The following is a 17,090-nucleotide window of genomic DNA, read 5'->3' on the forward strand; positions in this document are numbered from 1 at the left end:
GCTCAGTGCAGAACTCAGGCTCCAGGTACAGCGACGGTGAAGACGTCACGGTGCAGAGCGCACCAGCCACCCCCACCCCGCACCTGGCCCAGCCCGGCCTCTCCAGCAAGGGCAGCCACCCACAGCCCATAGCCAGTGACGGCACCTAGCACTAAGTCTGCTTGTGACGAAGCGTGGAAGAGCTCGTGTGGTTTAGTGAACGCTGCACTGAAAGCTGGGCCTCAGTGGCCATGTGCGCATGTGTGCATGTATGTGTGTGTGCATGTGTGTTCGCATGCACGTGTGGGCATGTGTGTGCATGTATGTGTGCTTGTATGCATGCCTGGGCGCGTGTGGGCACATGTGTGCATGTATGTGCGTTTATGTGTGTGCATATGTATGCGTGTATGTGTGTTTGTGTGTGTCTGGGCATGTGTGCGGGCATCTGTGTGTATGTGTGTGTTCACGTGCATGTGTGGGCACATGTGTGCATGTATGTGTGCTTGTATTCATGTCTAGGCATGTGTGTGCATGTACGTGTGCTTATGTATGCATGCATATTGTGTATGTATGCATGCAAACATACATGTGTGTATGTGTGTTTATGTATGTCTTGGCATGTGGAGCATATGTGGGCATGTATGTGTGCATACATGTGTGTGTATGTGTATGCGTGTCTGGCACATGCATGGGCATATGTGTGTATGTATGTGTGTTTATGTATGCATGCATATTGTGTATGTAGACATGCAAACATGCATGTGCGTGCATGTGTGTTTATGTATGTATGTCTGGGCATGTGTGAGGCATACATGTGCATGTGTGTATGATTATGCGTGTGTGCATGTCTGGGCATATGTGTGCATGTGTGTGTTTGTGTGCATGTATGCATGTCTGCAAGTGTGTGCATGTGTATGTGTGCACATGTGCACCATTGTGAAGCCAAAACCTCCACTGTGCATTAAGTCAAGGTGGTATCAGGGTATGGGGGGAAGACACTAATTCCACAGAGGGGCTCCTAGAAACCAGCCTGTGTGGCTTCCAGGCCAACGGGGAGGAAGCACCCCTGGATGGTGGCCACAGCACAGATAGCCAGATGGAGAAAGTTCCATGTCAGAATCAATCCCCAGTGGGTCAAAGACCTGCAAGCAAACATAAAAGCGAAGGTAGCAAATGAAGAGGAGGAGGAGGAGGAGCTGCTCTTCTGCTGCCCTGAGCTCTTCACCCATGGAAAACACCAGAAGGCAAGGGCTCCAGAGGGGTGGGAGAGGCATCCCAGCCCAGCTAAGGACCCATGTGCAGAACACCAACCCGTAGCTAAGCACAGACACACACCCGTAGCTAAGCACAGAGATGCTTCAAATCAGAAACAAAAATGGGCAACAGGTATGAACAGGCGACTCACATGAGCACGAGAACCAGGAGAGCATGTTCTAAAGCTGCACCCACCAGACAGCAGCAGTACAAGGTTTGATGGTGCCACGTTCAGTGAGCATGGACCAGGAGATTTTAGAGCTCCCTGTGGGGAAGCTGCTGGTGCAGCCACTATGAAAACCACCTGGTGCTCTCCAGTCAGGCTGCAGACGGTGGGACCCACAGCCACGGGCACCGAGAGGCATCACAGATGCTCACAAGCACTCTTTATAATTGCAGGAAGAGGAGAGACACCCAGGGTGTGCAGGGTGCACGGACATGTATGTCCTCATGGGCGGATCTCACACGCAGCACGGGACACACAGATGCAAGCACTGAGCCATATTCAGACACACGAGTGAGGCCACGTGGAACCACAGACGCACACTGCTGGACAGCATCCTCCTGACACCGGGCAGGGAGCTGCCGCCAGTACCTCCAGCTGAGGTGGGGAGGGGTCTGCAGCAGGGAATGGCTGGTGGCATCGTCAGTGTCAAGGGCTGCAAGGCCTAGATGCATCCCAGAGCAGACAGGGGAGGGGGCAGCAGAGGGGTCAGTGATGCCATCACATGCGGGGCAGTGACCCATGTTGACCCTGCAGGACAGGGAGCTGAGAGCTGGGAGCCAAGGCTCCCCAGGAGGAAGACACACAGGCCCTTCCCCTCACTCAGTAAAAACATGCCAAGGATCCACCATGGGACAGGCCTGGAGGCTCACCATGGACCCAGGGAGTGGGGCCGGCCTTCAGGGTCCTCACCTAGTAGGGGGAGGGGGAGGTGAGGCCAAGGTAGATAGGAGTGTGGGGGTGTGGGAGGGGACAGAGGTGACAGCAAGGCTGCCTGGATCTGACCGTGACCGAAGCCAGGCTCAGGAACCAGTCTCAGCTGCTAGGAGGAGAAACATCAACTCCCACACAGGCGCTCAGGGCCACCTGGTGACTTTCACCTGGGAGACCCGTCCACCTCCAGGCTAGACCAGCGGTCACACATGCCAGGGACGGCCCTGGACACAGCATCAGTGAGGGGGCCTCCTCCAAAACACCCACCCTTCCTGAGGAGCTTAGGACAAAGTCCGCAGGTGCACAGAGGGCCAGCCCGGTGTCCTCGGCACCACACACGTGCACAGAGGGCCGGCCCGGTGTCCTCGGCACCACACAGGTGCACGGAGGGCCAGCCCGGTGTCCTCGGCACCACACAGGTGCACGGAGGGCCAGCCCGGTGTCCTCGGCACCACACAGGTGCACAGAGGGCCGGCCCGGTGTCCTTGGCACCACACGCGTGCAGAGGCCAGGCCAGGCCACACCCCAGACACGCTGGGGCAGTGAGGCAGGACCCTTCGGCCAGGTGCCTGCAGGCCCATGGTCGCTCTGAGACCCTGGGAAATAAAGGACAGAGGACCCCAGGCTCCCCCCCAAAGCTCAGGGTCAGGGGTGCAGGGCAGGCAGGGGCGGGTTTGAATGCCGAGAGTCCAGTGGAAGAGGCAGGAGTGAGGAGTGAGGGGTACACACGGACCCTCCAGCCATGCTCCCACTCCCAGCCACGCTGCCCACCCTCGGAGGCAAGGCCACCGGCACCCACGGACATCTGCAGGCGTCCCACGGGGTAGGAGGAAGCACCGGGTGAGAGAGGAACCTGCAGTGGACACTGTGTCCGCGTCCAGTGCTGGGGGACACAGGGCAGGGCTCCCCCAAGCGCCCGTCAGAACCCCGCTCACAGAGACAGTGGCTATACACACCCTGCCTGTGACCCCCACACAGCAGAGGCCCCGGGGCTTGAAGCAGCCGGGGCTTCAGAACAAGACCGGAATAGACCAGCAGAATGCAGGCCTGGGGGAAGCAGAGAGGGGCAGCAGGAAGCCCGATTCCCATCCTGGGTGGCCTCACAGGACAGGACGCTGCGACACAGGGACAGAGACGGCAGGGAGCAAAGCCTCAGCGACATCCCCGAGATAACACCCAGGGTGACGAGGACAACCACAGGCGACGGCAGAGGCAGGGAGGAGACGCGAGGGCTGGGCCCGGCAAAGCCCACCGGCCGCCTGCACGGCAGGCAGAACCCACTGGTGAGAGAGGACGCGGGCTCCGGAGCCGCCACACGCACCCCAGGGGGCACGGACACAGCTGGATGCGCAGACGGCACGCAGGGTGTGCTGTAGCCGAACAGGACCACAGCCCGGCAGGAGGCAGGGAGGCGGCTGCACCGCGGGGGCTCCGCAGGCCTGGGGGGAGGGGAGGACGAAAGCAGCTCGCTCCCTGCAAGAAGGCGGCCATTGAGACCTGGGCAGGACCTCAACCACGCAGTCACACAAAGGCTGTGAGGCCCAGCAGTGCTCCCCGGGGGACCGACGGCCGCTGCCCCAGCCAGGGACCTGCAACCCCAGGGAGGCCCTGGCCCGGGAGAGGCCAAGGGAGAGGGCCAGATGGTGCCTGGAGGCTGCAGCACCCCCGCCCAGTCCCAGCCCCGCCTCAGAGGCTGCACACCCCCGCCCAGCCTCAGCCCCTGTCCAGAGAATGGACCACCCCCGCCCAGCACCAGGCCAGCCAGCAGCCCCTCAGGAGCTGGGTCCCCTGTGGGCCAATGGGCATTGAGGTCCAGCCCTGCCCCACTGGAGCCAACGGCAGGTGGGGAAGGACATTGAGGCCTACCTGAGGCTCTGCAGGGCTGGGAAGGGGGTGGGAGTCCGAATGGCCCCCAGGGAGCCGCAGACACCACCACCTGCCTCTGAGGTCCAGGGAGGTCCAGGCGCTGGGCTTGAGGGGAGAGGGGCTGCAGGGTGTCAGGGGCCACCCCATCCCGACAGCGGCAGCCCAGGAGCCCAGGTGAGATCTCAGGGGAGGGGCGCTGCCCACCAGGCTCAGGCCCTGAGTGGGAGACTGGGAGACCCGCGGGGCCGCCACTCCCTGCGCCCCAGGACATGGACGGCAGGGGCTGAGAGGACTGCTGGCTGGGTGGGGGGAGACCGTGTTTACTGAGGGAACCCCTGCTGCGTGACCGGGGTGGGGAGATGAGGGGCGGCGAGCGCCCAGCACAGCCCGCGGCATCACCACACGTGTCTCAGCGTCACGACCGCCACAGGGGCTCAGAATGCCAGGGCCAGGATACACACCAAGAGCACAGCCCATGGCACCGGCACTGGCACGAGCACCTGGGCAGTGGGCGGGGCGAGCGCTGAGGGGCGGGGCTTACAGCAGCCTCTGGGGGAGGCAGCACTGGAGGGGGCCTGGAGACCTGGGGAGGACCCAGGTCAGGTGGAGACACGGGAAGTCAGGGACCCAGAGCCTCTGTGTGTCCGGTGAGCATGTGTGTGCAAGTGTGTACATGTGTATGCTCACAAGGGAGTGAACGCACATGTGAGTGTGTGCATGTGACTGAGTGTCCACATTCATGTAAGTGTATATGTGCATAAGAGCACACGTGCAAGTGGAGACTGAGTCAGTGTGAGGACGAACACATGTAAACACGTGTGTTAGTGTGTATGCACATGTGCAAGTAGAAATTGAGTCTGCGAATGAACACGTGAGCACATGTGTGTGTGTTAGTGAGTGTGAGTGTACATGGGCTAGTGGAGATGAGTCTGTGACAATGGACATGTGAGCACATGTGTGTTAGCAAGTGTGTGAGTGTACACGTGCAGGTGGAGACGGTGTGAGGGTGAACATGTGTGCACATGCATGTGTGTGAGTGTGTGGGTGTACATGGGCTAGTGGAGACTGTCAATGTGAGAACGGACACGTGAGCATGTGTGTGTGTTAGTGTGTGGGTGTACATGGGCTAGTGGAGACTGTCAATGTGAGAACGGACACGTGAGCATGTGTGTGTGTTAGTGTGAGTGTACATGGGCTAGTGGAGACTGTCAATGTGAGAACGGACACGTGAGCATGTGTGTGTGTTAGTGTGAGTGTACATGGGCTAGTGGAGACTGTCAATGTGAGAACGGACACGTGAGCATGTGTGTGTGTTAGTGTGTGGGTGTACATGGGCTAGTGGAGACTGTCAATGTGAGAACGGACACGTGAGCATGTGTGTGTGTTAGTGTGGGTGTACATGGGCTAGTGGAGACTGTCATTGTGAGAATGGACACGTGAGCATGTGTGTGTGTTAGTGTGAGTGTACATGGGCTAGTGGAGACTGTCATTGTGAGAATGGACACGTGAGCATGTGTGTGAGTGTGTGAGTGTACATGGGCTAGTGGAGACTGTCAATGTGAGAATGGACACGTGAGCATGTGTGTGAGTGTGTGGGTGTACATGGGCTAGTGGAGACTGTCAATGTGAGAATGGACACGTGAGCACATGCATGCATTTTAGTGAGTGTGGGTGCACAAGTGCAAGTGGAGACTGAGTCAGTGTCAGTGTGAGGATGAGCACGTGTGTGTGCATGTGAGTGCATGAGTGTGTGCTGACAGGGTGCACTGTGTAAGTACACACGTGTGTGGAGTGTTCCTGGGTCCATGCTCATGAGTGTGCATGTTCGTGTGCCGTGTGTGTGTCTGGGTCCCCAGGAGCGCCGTGGGGAGCAGGGGAGCAGGCTGTGCCTGGGCTTCCCCTCCCCAGCCACCACAGCCTCCTGGCACGGGCATGGGGCTGGCACTCGGGGGAGCCCCCGAGTCCTGGTGAGCCCGGCGCAGCAGCCGGCAGGGCCTGGGATTAGCAGCTTAAGGCCAGGGCCAGGGGCAGCCCCTCCCTTCAGAGCCAACAGCACTGCCTCCAGGTCCGCACCGGGGATCACCCTCCACGCACACGGCTGGGCTAGCTGAAGAGGCTGGAGGGGCCGGGGAGGGCCAGGAGGCTCACCTGGGCTGGCGGCTGGCCTGACTGTGCCCGCCACCTGGGCAGTGCCCCGTATGCGGCACAGAAGGCCCGGCTCCTGGTTGTTAAAGAGCAAGCCGCTGTGCCGGGTGGGGCCCTCGGGTGGGGCCCTCCCTGTCCCCACCCCTGCCCCTGCCCCAGACCCAGTGCTAAGGGACCCAGATGGAAGACCCAGGCTCCAAGTCCTCCTCGCTCAGGGACAGGCCTGGTGGGCAGACGGGACAAGGACGTGGGCCCAGCACTGTGTGGCTGAACCCCTGCTTGGGACAGTGTGTGCTCTCCCAGACACTCCTGGGGCGGGCGGGCTGTGCAGGGCAGAAGGTGACACCTGTACTTCCCGCTGGCCATCCGCGTGCACTGCCCAGCCCTGTCCGTTGGGCCTGAGAGCACTTGATAGGCTGGGGCCAGGAGGCACCTAGGGCCACAGGGGGCAACCACGGGTGGCTACAGAGTGGCAGAGGCCCGCACTTCCCATCCTCCCCGACCCCGGCTCTCTGCCCACCTGGGACCCTGTTCATGCTTGAGGACCTGGCCAGCCTGGCAGGGGTCGGTGGGCCATGAAGGACTGGTTGTGCCCGGCCCACCCGGCCACCTGTCTGGGCTGGGCTGGCCTGAACCGAGAGAGCCAAAGTGCTCCTCCAGCCCCTCCTGGGTCTTTGAAGCCTCATGACCGCCTCCTCCCACGGCGCCTGCGCCCCCAGCCCCTCTCCCACCCTCCTCAGACCCACACCTGGCAGGCAGAGGTGACGGCGAGGATGGGAGGGACCCAAGCTGGGCTGGAATTCAGCTCGGCCACGCAGCAGCCGTGGGCCTGGAGCCACACCCAGTCCTTCAGGACACACCGACCACTGCTGGCCAAGCTGGCCAGGTGCTCAGACACGAACACTAACACGCGTGGGCCCGGCCCTACCAGAGTGGGCAGTGGGGGACGTAGGTCACTCTGCAGCTGGGGCTCTCAGGAGGAGCGTGTGGCTGCCCTGTGTGGGGTCCCAGCTGCCACCTGGGGCTCGAGCCCTGGCATGGGGAGGCACGGATATGGGGGGGGGCTGGCTCTCTGCAGGCCTCTTGCAGGCCCTTCCTGGGAGCTGCAGGTTGCACTGACCCCAGACTCTGCCTGCCCTGTGGCCACACCTGTCTGCTCCTCCACCCAGAGGATGGGGCTGATGATGCAAACAAAGGCTGGGGCGCCCCCCCCAACCTGGGCCCACGGCCAGTGGCCTCCCCGTATCCCTCAGGTCCAGAGGGGCCCTGGAACCCTCCGCAGCACCCGTTTCTCCAAGGAAGCGGCCCATCTGATTCCGGGGTTTGCAGGATGCAAGGGTGGGCCTGAAGCTGGGCAGGCCCTGGCACCCCCCCCCCCCCACACTGACTGTGAGAGCCATACCTGACCACCCACCCCACTGCCCAGACAGCATCCTGGCCAACCACACCTGCAAAATGGCCGCCGCAGGTGCAGCCCCCACCCCCACCCCAGGCCCCAGAGCTTCCCCAGACTGAGAGGGGCCACTCCCGGCCACAGGGTGGCCATCTCCTGCATGTCCCTGGGGTGCGGTGGTGCCGCCCTGCAGCCACCCAGTCCCCTGGCCCCCGCAGGCCTTCCACCTCAGCAATGCGGGCAGCCTCTGCAAGGGCGGTCGCTTGGGGAGGGGTCCCCGGTTTCCTAGGAAAAGCCCCTCTTCCTGGGGACATGGGCGCGCAGCGGGTCTGCGCCGGCGACGCCGCGCCCGTGCCCGCGCCCAGCAGGCCCCATGACTTGGCATTCCGGCCTCCCCTCCCCCTCCGCCCGCGGCCGCCGGGGGCCCCCGCCCGCCCGCACCCCGCGCCCCGCGCCCCGCGCCGCGCCCCTCCCCCTGCGGGGATGTGGCCCCAGCCCCTCTCTCAGCGGGAGGGCGGTGCTGGGGCTTTGCTGGGAGGTGCGGGGAGCGGCGGCTGACAGGGGGAGGGGCCGGGGTCTCTGGGGCCAGTGTTCCTTCGCGGCATCCGCGCCCGGGCATTGGGGGGGCCAGCAGCCCCCACCCCGCCGCCGCCGCCGCCGGCCGCACCTGTTCCTGGGGCGCTGGCTCCGCAGATGCCGGCCGCGCCAGCTCGCGGCACCCCCCAGGGGGTGGGTCTCACTGCAAGGGAGCTGGGGTCTCTGGGAAAAGGGACACGGCCTGGGGGGCGTGGATGGCAGCCCCCGCGGTGCGCACCGGGCGCGCGCCCGGCCTCGCGCCGCAGCCCCCGCGCGCCCGGTTCGCTCTCGGCTTCAGCATCCGCCCTCCCCCACCCCGGGAGCCGAGCAGCTGCCCGCGCCCCTCCCCTCCGTCCTCGCCTCTCCTGCGCACCCCGCCCGGGCCCCGCCGGTGTCTCCTCTCCGGGGAGGATGCGTCCGCGTCCCGCCCGCGGGCCTCGCCCTCCCCGAGGGTCCCTCCGCAGCCGGCGCCGCGGCGCCGGGGCCTTCGCCGAGGGCACTGCCCCCCACTGCCCACGAAGGGCGGACGTCCTGAATGCGCCGCATTGTTCTCCGCGGGGACCTAGAGGCCGGAGGGAGGGACCGGGCGGCGACAAGGACGCGGGTGCAGGTGCAGGATGCGGGGTGCCGGTGCGCAGAGGGCGCGCCCCCGGGCCGGAGCAGCGACCTTACCTCTCTGGCGTCAGTGGCTGCAGCCCCGCATGGGCACTGGCTAGGGAGCGGGTCCCAGCGCAGGGCTGCGCGGCTCCCCGGCTGCGCTCGGCCTCTGACGGCGGCGCCGCGTGACGGGCTGCGCGCCCCCGGCCCGGCCCGCCCCCGCCCCGCCCGGCGCGCTGGTTGGCTGCGAGCGGCGGCCGAGCCCCAGCTGCCAGTTGGTTTGCTGCGGGCCGAGGGACGCGCGTCGCGGCCGCCGCGGGGCTGGGGCCGGGGCCGGGACGGGGGGGGGGGGGTGCTGGGGCCGGGCTGTGACATCAGCGCGACGCCGCGCGGGCTCGGAGACCGCATCCCTCCCCCACGGCCCCCGCGATCGGCCCGCCCCACCCTGGTCCCCTTCCACCTGCTCCCTGGCACACCGTGGGGACAGAGCTGGGGGCGGCTGCGGGGCGGCGACCGACACGATTCGGACCGCGTAGGGTGCGGTCCCGCGCGGGGCCCCAGCACTTCAGCCCTCGTCCCCCGTCAGTCCCTCGGGCCCCTGTGCCCGCACACCATCTGCAGCCCCCTGGGGCGGGCTTCACGCAGCCCCGCAGCCCCGCCCCGGCGGGCACCGGGCACCCCCCGCAGAGCCCCCGCCTTCCCGCACTGCGGTGCGGGGTGCGGTGACGTCACACACCGTGGCGCGGGCCCCAGGCCCTGGGCAGGTGCGGGCCTCGCTGCGGGGCTTGGCTGCTCCGCCAACTGTACGCGCGGCCGAGGTGGGGGTGGGGGGAGGCTACTGGTGCGGACCAGGGGCTCTGCCCTGCCCGCCTCCCCGAAGCCGCAAGGCCGAGGGCGGCTCCTGCGTCAACCAGAAATGAGTTCTCCCCAGTGCGCCAGACGCGCGGACTCCGCGGAGTCCCTGGCTGCGGGAGCCGGGCCCTTCCGCCGCCGTCCTGCGGGCTGGCGCGGCCGCGCTGTGTCTGCAGCCGTCGACGTCTGTCCAGGAATGAATCCATTTCGGTTCCATTTAAAACTCACTCGCATAGCCATTCTGTGTCTGCTGTTCTGGACTTCATCTTCTTGTTCTGGGCTTCTCGGCGCGTTCTTCTCCGGTTTTAAATGTCTCCAGAGCGGCGCCGTCGTCCGACGCCCTCCCTGCGTTTCACTGCCTTCTGTCGCCGCTGCTTCTTCCCTCCCGGGTCTGCGTGCGCTCCGGGCGTCCCCTCGGCACCCGCACCACAGCCACAGGCCCCACGGCACCCGCACCACAGGCCCAGCACCCGCACCACAGGCCCACTGCACCTGCACTACAGGCCCTACCCACGGCACCCATACCACAGGCCCCACTGTACCTGCACCACAGGCCCCGGCACCCACACAGCAGGCCCACTGCACCCATACCACAGGCCCCACTGTACCTGCACCGCAGGCCCTACCCACGGCACCCGCACCACAGCCACAGGCCCCACGGCACCCGCACCACAGGCCCGGCACCCGCACCACAGGCCACACCCACGGCACCCATACCACAGGCCCCACTGTACCCGCACCGCAGGCCCTACCCACGGCACCCACCCACAGGTCCCACTGTACCTGCACCACAGGCCCCGGCACCCACACCACAGCCCCACTGCACCCGCACCACAGGCCCCACAGCCGGGTCTCCAGCTCCAGACCAGGACGCCGGCGGCCACTGCGTCTGCGCACTGTCTGCACATTTCCTGAGGGCCCGACCCCTCCTGTCCTCACTCTTTGTCCAGCAGTGCAGTCCACGGGCCGGCGGGCGGCGGCGGGCAGGCCCCTCGGGCTGGGCGCAGGACGCCGTGTGGAGGCTGTGGACACGGGCCGCGGGCTCAGGGGCTTCCCAACCCCTGCCTGCAGAGGGAGGCTGTCCGGGCCGCCGGCCACGCGGACGCCGGAGGGCACCCAGGCAGCAGGGCCCGTTGGGGCAAAGGGGCGTGCGACGCAGGAGCCCCCAGCCTCGCCAGGCTGCAGGTCCTCACCCGGGCGCCGCAAAGGCTGCAGGCTCTGCGGGACCGACGGCTGGCGCAGGCTCCAGCACGGACACGAGTGCGGGCATGGGTGCGGTCGCGCTCCACAGTCCAGACGATCCGTGGCGCGAGTCGGGGCAGGAGTTCCTGCTCCTCTGCGTGGGTCTGAGCTGCTGAGTCGCTGTTTTTACAGAAGCTGCGGGTGCAATGGCTGAAGCGTCTGGGTCGCCCGGGTGATGCTGCGGCCACTGTGCTTGGGCGGCCTCCAGTCCCCGTCTGCTGTTTGGGATTTGGTTCCGTCCAAGCTGGGCTCCTTTGCTATCTGCCTGTCTTTTTCCAACAATCTAATTTTAAACTTGTTCTATCTTTTTTAAGTGTGTATCTTTCAGGCAAAACATTGTTGCAATCTTTAAATCTACTCTGTGTCCGCTCCCAGACAGGATTCGTCCACTCAGATTTCCAGGAGCCACGGCCGCACTGAGGCTTCCTTCAGCACCTTCTTCACAATTCCAATTTGTGAAATCTCTCCCCATTTCTCTTGCACACACCAAGCCTTCTGCTGACTCATCCGTATTTTTATTTGTATGGAAACTGTCTAGTTTAGGAACATTTTTCTTGCCTTTTTCTTTATTTTTTTGAAGGGCTCACACACACATGCTTACACACACGCATACACGCTTACACACATGTTCACACACATGCATACACACTCACACACATGCACACTCACACACATGCATACACACACATGCGCACACTCACACATGCTTACACGCTCGCATACACATGTTTACGCACACACATACACGCTCGCACACACATATGCACACTCATGTTTACAAACATGCACACACACGCACACACTCACACACGTGCATGCATGCTCACACACATATGTGCATGCTCACACATGCTTACACGCTCACACATGTTTACACACATGCATACACACTCACACACATATGCGCACACACATACATGCTCACACGCACATATGCACACACACACGCACACACACCCAGGGGCTGGAGCTGGCAGCCAGGAGCTCAGCTCAGGTCGGCCGTGCCTGTGGCCGGAGCCCTCACCGAGGCCTCCCAGCGTGTGAGCAGGAAGCCGGAGGTCGGAGCTGGAGCCTGCACCTCCAGCGGGTGCTCAGGGGTGGGACTCGGGCGTCTGAGCCACCAGGCCCGTTGCGCTTCCCTCTCGTTCCTGTTTGCCCCACACGGCTGATGCCGCCCTGTGGGGCTTTTGATTTTACATCCTAAGATCAGGCCAATGTCACTGAGTCAGACTCACAGTGACTCCGCACCCCAGTGGGAAGCAGACAGAGACGGGGCTAAAGCTGCACTCAGAGGGAACGTGCTAGCTTTCTCACCAAACAGCAGGAGCACCGACCACAGGAGGCCTCAGAAGTAAACGTGCCGATGGGGCCGGCGCTGCGGCGCAGCGGGAAAAGCTGTCGCCTGCAGTGCTGGCATCCCATATGGGCTCCAGTTCGAGTCCCGGTCTCTGCTGTGGCCTGGGAAAGCAGTAGAAGACGGCCCAAGTGCTTGGGCCCCTGCACCCCTGTGGGAGACCTGGAGGACGCTCCTGGCTCCTGGCTTCGGATCGGCGCAGCTCCGGCTGTTGTGGCCAAATGGGCAGTGAACCAGCAGAATGGAAGACCTCTCTCTCTCTTCCTCTCTCTCTCTCTCTCTCTTCCTCTCTCTCTCTGTAACTTTGACTTTCAAATAAATAAATAAATCATAAAAAAAAGTAAACGCGCCAAGCAATGTGCAACTGGGAAAGGCAGAGCCCGAACAAACCAAGTCGCGCACGCTGGCCGAGGAAGGCCAGACAAAGACGACCTGGGAAGCCCGGAAACAGCACCTTCAAAGCACAGTCCTGCAGCGCGGAGCCAGCTGCCGGGTGTGGGCTACCCGGGGAGAACACAGAAGAAAGAAGGGAAACATTAAAAAACGAATAACAGCCACGGAGAGAGGGACGGGAAAGCCACGGAGCACACGAGAGGTGGAGGATTGTCTGCAAAAAGAAACTTTCAGGAGCTGAGACCCAGACAGCCGAGCAACCGGCCACTACCCCTAACTTCACTTCTCGGGTGGAAACCGAGGCCGTGTTGACAGGACTTAAAGTGACCGGCCGTCGGCGGAAGAATTCTGGTGGAGTCAGCGTAACAGTGGTGCCAGCTCCTGGAGGAGACACCTCACAATAGAAAGCCACAGAGCGAGTGGGTGATCAGGCCGATGCAGCGTGGCCCGTGGCTGCCCCGTGGCTGCCCGCGTCCCTGCAGTGCGGGGTGGCTCAGCACCAGGGCTGCAGTCACAGAATCCAGGATCCACCCTGTGACAGTGCCACAGCAGCCAGGCTGGAGCTCCACGCAGGTCTCCCGCGTGGGTGCAGGGCCCAAGCACTTGAGCCATCACTGCTGCCTCCCAGGTGCTTTGGCAGGATGATGGGTGGGGGGCGGTGGGGAGAGGAGCCAGGACTCAGCCTGGACTCCGGAAGCTGCGATCCACCTGCGGCACACAACACCGCCCCAGGGCCCTGCCTTCCTGGCTGAAAAGCAAAGAAGCAGCCCACGGGGAGCCAGGGCTCTGCCTCACCGGGGGACAGTCAGCCTGCAGGGCGGCAGCCAGGGCTCCGCAGGGCAAGGTCTCCTGCAGCCGGGGTCAGCACAGCACTGGCCTCGGACGGCCTGGAGAGGCAGAGAGGACCCAGCGCGTGTGGAATGCTGAGGCAGGTCTGGGCCCACAGCGAGCCCCATGGAACCAGGGCTGCAGTGGGGGGCGGGGGGACACCTGGAAGGTTCTGGGAGAACACACGTGACCACCCCCTTAGCCCAGAAGAGAATAGGCACAGTAGGAAACAGGGCGTGGTCTCAGGTTCAGGACCCTTGCAAGCCCCCGAGGGAGAGGGGTGCTAAGACCACGTCGGGGCCAGCACGCAGCTCCTGGACCCGGCCTGCGGGCTCCTGAGGTTTCCTGGGGGGTGGGAGCGCCATCCATAGAACCCATGACCCTTTATCTCCAAGACGTGGAGGCGGGGTTACAAACACGGAGGCCCAGACTCAGGGCCTGCTCCGAGGGCTGGAGTGTGCAGAGAGAGCACGTGCTAACCCGCTAACCCGGTGGCCCTGCTCCTGTTGGAACTCGGTCCCCAGCCTGAGTGACAGCACAGTGGCTGTGGAGAGGCCCGGGGCAGGGGCGGAGCCCTCCCCGAGGAAGGACACACGCCTGCAGCCCCCAGAAGCGAGAACAAGTTCCCATTCGTGAGGGACCCAGGCTGCCGCATTTGCTGTCGCAGCCCTGGGAGAAATCCCTCAACTGCGCGCCAGCAGGGAGGGGACTGTGACACGGGGGGGGGGGGGGGGGCAGCGGTGCCTCGGGGGCAGCAGGTGCACACGGAAAGCCCAATGCGTGCTCCACGGCAAGAGCAGAGTCCGCCTGTCCCGTGCTAGAACACGGTCAGAAATTCGCCCGCGCTGCAGGGAGAAGCCTGCCTTTCGTGATGGACCACGTGACAGGTGGCCACCAAGGGCCCGCCCCACAGGTGACAGCGAGATGGTCCTGCAGGGGAAAACGCAGCCGGGACGCCGCGGAGGGGAGAGCACGGAGGACGCGAGACAGCAGCTGCTCGGCCCACACCGGAAGAGGAAAGGAAATCCTTAGATAATAAAGCCCCAAAAAGCCAAAAAGCCAAAAGCCCCATGGCAGATAGCACGAGAAGCAGCGGTGGGACAGCGGCAGCTGTGTGAGGAGGATGGGGGCAGCGCGCCCCTTGAGAGTGGGGGGGGCTGGTTGGGGGGGCAGCCCCTCCACCCTGGTGCAACCCTGGCAGGGGCTACCCAGAAGCACCTGCGTGTGAAGCGCCCCTCGCCCAGCTTCTGCAGCCCCAGGCTGGACACCCGCTGTGGCCGGAGGAAGCGGTCATCCAGCCACAAAGGCGACAGTGAAGTGGGGCACACGCACTGTTCTCCAAGGCTGCTGAAAACAGTCTCGACAGGAGGTGCTGATGCTCAGTGACTTCCAAGGGACACAGTCGTGTGGGAAACAGCACCCTGCCCTTCTCCTTCCTGGAACATCGCAACACACTGGTGACAGCTACTTCATTAAAAAGAAAAAATAAAAGGATTTATTTATGTGAGAGGCAGAGAGAGAGGTCTTCCATCTGCTGGTTCACTCCCCAGATGGCCGTAATGGGCAGAGCTGGGCCGACCTGAAGCCAGGAGCCAGGAGCTTCCTCCAGGTCCCCCACGCAGGTGCAGGGGCCCAAGGACTTGGGCCGTCCCCCACTGCTTTCCCAGGCCACAGCAGAGAGCTGGATCGGAAGGAGCCGGTGTCCCAGGCCACAGCTTTACCCACCTCACCACAGCACCGGCCTGCGGTGACAGCCGATTCTAACCGAGCGTCAGGGCAGAGGTGAGGCCCACAGTCCTTTTTCTGAAAACCCTCGTTTATTTATTTGAAAGGCAGAGAAACACAGGGATTCATGCCTCAAACGCACACAGCAGCTGGGCCTGGGCTCTGCCGAAGCAGCAGCCAGGAGTGCGGTCAGGGTCCCCATCGGGCGGGGACCCCAGGGCCTCCCGGGTGCGCAGGACAGGCAGCTGGGCCCGCACGCGGCTGCTGGGTGCGGGCCTCTTACCCGCCGCGCCCATCTCCGGGTTTACTTCCTTTTGTGCTGCTCTGGACTGGCTTTTAGTCCAGCACATCTCTGAGGCTTCTAGGAAAAGCAACCAACGAGAAGGAATTCAGGTTAAACCCCAGGAAGACGACTCAGGGGACAAACGGAAAATCCAAGCGCGAGGCCCTCCCTCTGCCCCTCTGCGAGGAACCCGGCCGAGTGCCCCGCACCGGGGAGCCGCGGCTGGGGGAGCTGGGCGGCGGAGGCGCTGCGTGCCCTGCACCGACCGGGGAGCCGCACTGGGGGACAAGGAGCTAAGACCCGGGCACCGCCTTTGGGGAACCTTCCAGAACCGAGGAGCATCCATAAAGCAAAGCCGCCCAGAGCAAGACTGAAACGCGAAGCGGGGCGCGAGCACACAGCGCCCGCGGGGCGAGCCCGGCCTTTGCGCGGCCCCCGGGTGGAGCCCCCGCCACTGCCGCCCCGGGGCCCGCGGTCAGGCCCCGCCCCGGCCCCGCCCCCAGGCCGCCCTGGTTGCCAGGCGACGCGGCCTCTGGTCGCCAGGTGCTCCGCTCCTCTCCTGGGAGGGCCGTTGCCACGGCAACTGCGGGGCCGGTGCAGCCAGGCTCAGGGCCTCCCGCGGGCAAATGCCCCAAGTGCGGACAAGCCTTGAGGACCCCGGGCTCGCCTGGCACCGGCTGCAGGGGGGACCCAGCCCCGGGGCTCCTAGGACCCGTCCAGCCCACAAAGGACCCATTCAGGTGGCTCCCGCGGGTGACCCTGGGGGCGGGTTCCTGGCCTGGACCTCTGGCCTGTGTGCAAAGCTGCTGGCTGGCCATGCCGCCTGCCCACCTGGTCCTGGTTGACCCCTTCAGTGCCAGCTCCTATGCACACTGCAGCCTTTGCCCACCTTGTGGTCACCTTTGGTTGTCAGCCTGCCATCTGAGGCCTCCCACCCTCCAGATCACCACTGGGACGCTGCCGCCTCCCCCGAGCACTGGCCTCACCACTGGTCTCCCTGCTCTTGTTCCATCCCTGCCCACTTCGCTCTGTGCACTGTGCCTCTGAGGGTGCAGGGGCCACTGTGGGTGGGGACAAGTCTACCTCGGCCTTTGGGGAAGAGACAGGGGCAGGGCCTCGGGTCTCTGAGAACCAGGCTCTCCCAGCAGGTCAGCTAGGGGGTCGTTCATCCCGCTAAACCCCAGCTTCTCCCTTTGAGCAGTGTGGCCACTCCTGCCATCACACCACAGAGACCAGGGAACAATGAACAATGGCCTGGGGCTGCAGGGGCAGGAGGCTGGTCAGCAGGGGCCACTGGTCTGGGGGTGGGGAGGCCACTGGCCCTGCATTCCCAGAGCAGCTGGGGTCGAGGAGCTGGGCAGAGACCCAAGTCCTGGAGCTGGGATTCTCATCCAGGCTGGCCGGAGGGCGGGCTTGGCTGGGGCCAATGGAACCTGGGAGGGGAGCAGGCAGGCCCCATGGGGACGCTGTGGGCAGCGAGCAGAACCCAGGCCCAAGCCGGCAGGCACCTGCTCCTGGCTCTCCCCGGCCTCTGCTCCATGGGCTCCGTGCTGTGGGGATGCAGAGGGCTGGGGGGGAGGCTCAGCAGCACCTCCCCCGTCCCATGCGAGGCAGGGGTCCTAACACCGGCTCTCGGGGCCCCGGCTGAGTGCTCTGCCCCCAACTC

The 17,090-nt window shown here is 64.3% G+C and overlaps 1 protein-coding gene across 1 annotated transcript in view; it reads right to left on the bottom strand.

The window, feature by feature from the left end:
- Positions 1-8,872, bottom strand: part of KIF1A (kinesin family member 1A) — a 69,218-nt gene extending 60,346 nt beyond the window's left edge. The window contains exon 1 of the mRNA XM_062202733.1: positions 8,823-8,872. The gene's annotated coding sequence lies outside the window, so the exon portion shown is untranslated. The remainder of the gene's footprint in view (positions 1-8,822) is intronic.
- Positions 8,873-17,090: the final 8,218 nt, after the last annotated feature.

This window comes from Lepus europaeus, chromosome 1 (assembly GCF_033115175.1).
Source record: "Lepus europaeus isolate LE1 chromosome 1, mLepTim1.pri, whole genome shotgun sequence".
Classification (NCBI taxonomy): domain Eukaryota; kingdom Metazoa; phylum Chordata; class Mammalia; order Lagomorpha; family Leporidae; genus Lepus; species Lepus europaeus.